Genomic DNA, 2,500 nt, shown 5'->3' on the forward strand with positions numbered 1-2,500 from the left:
TGTGTGTGTGTGTGTGTGTGTGTGTGTGTGTGTGTGTGTGTGGCACTGCTTTGCCAGTACGTGTGTGTGAACGAATTCATCTCTATAAGTCTGTCTGTTCTTCTGTCGTCTGTCTGGAGTACAAACGGACAAATATACACGCATATGTGCACGCCTAAAGAATATACTCGCACGAATAAAGCCTTCTGAAGGATTTGCGGGATCTCATAAAATAAGATTCGATACGCCATAGCGGATACAAAGGGTGATCATTCTAGCCCCACGGAAACGCAAGAGCAGCGAGGCTCATATTGGCAGTGTTAGGAGAATTTAATCTTGTTTGCAGGAGGATCTGAACCTCTTTTAAGAGAATCTCATCCACTTTTAGGAGAATTTTATCTTCGACTTAGGGGAATTTGAAGCTCTTTCGATCCTGCTTTCTGATATTGTTATCTTTTTTGGCGAACTCTATTTTTTAAGTGCTAGACTGGTCTATTTTTAATGGACTTTTAGTTTCTTCAATACAAGGAAATATTAATTTTATTGGCAATTCTGAAGATTTTTATGTTGTTTACGAGATTTTCAATCTTCTGAAATAATTAGGTTTTGAAAAAGAATTTCATTTTCGTGACTGAAGATGTGATTCATCTTTTAGGAACATTTAAAGTTCTTTTATGAGCAGGCATTTACACGCAGGAATACAAACACATGCATACATACGCAAGCATTCACACGTTTGCATACATTCGCATGCATACACAAGAATGCACACACACACACACACACACACACACAAACACGTACACACACTAAGTGAGAGAGAGAGAGAGAGAGAGAGAGAGAGAGAGAGAGAGAGAGAGAGAGAGAGAGAGAGAGAGAGAGAGAGAGAGAGAGAGAGAGAGAGAGAGAGAGAGAGAGAGAGAGAGGGAGAGAGAGAGAGAGAGAGAGAGAGAGAGAGAGAGAGAGAGAGAGAGAGAGAGAGAGAGAGAGAGAGAGAGAGAGAGAGAGAGAGAGAGAGAGAGAGACAGAGAGAGAGAGAGAGAGAGAGAGAGAGAGAGAGAAAGAGAGCGGAGAGGAAAAAGAGCAGAGACAGGAAAAAGAGCAGAGAACAGAAACAGCAGAGTTAGCAGAGCAGAGAGAGAAAGAGCAGAGAGGAAACGAGAGAGAGAGAGAGAGAGAGAGAGAGCATTTGGGCCATTAACTATATTTACTTGGCGAACCTTGCGCCAGTTGGCCTCACTGTTTATTCTCGCTTCGGTCAATATTTACGATTCTCATGAGTTTGCCAGGACAGCTTTTTTAAAGAATGGTTTACCAACTTTTATTACTGCCGTAAATCATGTGTACCAGCGTTGATCTAACACTCTTGTCATCAACTATCAAACTTTAGGCCTCAAATTCCTTATAGCTCTTGTTCCTTTCTTTAAATCTTCTCTAAGTTTTACTTCTTTTTTTTCAAGGACCTTACTAATGTTTAACTGAATACATTCACCTTTTCTTATTTCTTAGAGGTCTTCTTTCCTGCTAGGGGTTGAAACATTATGGCCTGCTGTCCCTGTTCATCTAGCAGCAAGTAGATACCTGGGTGTTAGCCGACTGGTGTGGGTTGCATCCCAGGGACAAAATTAACCTCAATTGCCCGACACGCTCTACATAACCAGGGGATTTCTATATAGCATGTCACTGATATCAACTAAGTCTGTATACATTGTATCAATACGTGTAGAAATTAAAAGTGAAATCAACAGCAAGCATCTGTAATAACTCTCGCTTTACATCAGATTTTTTTTATTTTTAATGTACCTCTCAAATACACTCAAGCACTCACGTGTCATAAACGTCTATTTACAGAGATATTATGTAGCATGGGCGCCATTACACAGCCCCTTTTTATGGCCAGCATGTACAAGAAAAGATTCATTTTCTCCAGCGTATCCAAACTTGAAATCCAGTTTGGCTACCCACCATTTATACAGATTTTATGTAGCTGCAAATCTTCCTAGAATAAAATTAGTGGTAACGAATTTAGCGAAACAAATCGTAATGGTTTGGGATCAGTTGTAATGGTGGCCATTCTCTATAACATATAAAACCTTCCCCTCCCCTTCAAAATGCCACTAAAGAGATAAGACCTAAAAAGAGAGAGAGTCTCAGTCTCTCTCTCACTCTCTCTCAAGATATCACCCATCAACCACGAACAGGCTACAGCTCCTGGAACTCTCATAGATAGTGTAAATGGATTAGAGTGATGCTCAAGAGGTACGCGTGCTTTCTGAATGAGCTCTTAGGATTAGACACGATATCGTTAACCCCAGGAAGGTGTTAGAGATAGTGGTGTTGGAAGCAAACATTATGTTGGCAGCGGCAAGAGTGGTTGTAGTGGTGGTGGTGGTGGTGACTGCATGATTAAAACAGTCTTGGTGATGATTGGAGGTGGTTATGATGGTGTAATTACCGGCAGTGTTGGAGAAAGTAATAGTGATGGAGGTGAAGGCAGTGTTGTGGATGGTGGTTTTCCACA

This window comes from Cherax quadricarinatus, chromosome 4 (genome assembly GCF_038502225.1).
Source record: "Cherax quadricarinatus isolate ZL_2023a chromosome 4, ASM3850222v1, whole genome shotgun sequence".
Taxonomy (NCBI): domain Eukaryota; kingdom Metazoa; phylum Arthropoda; class Malacostraca; order Decapoda; family Parastacidae; genus Cherax; species Cherax quadricarinatus.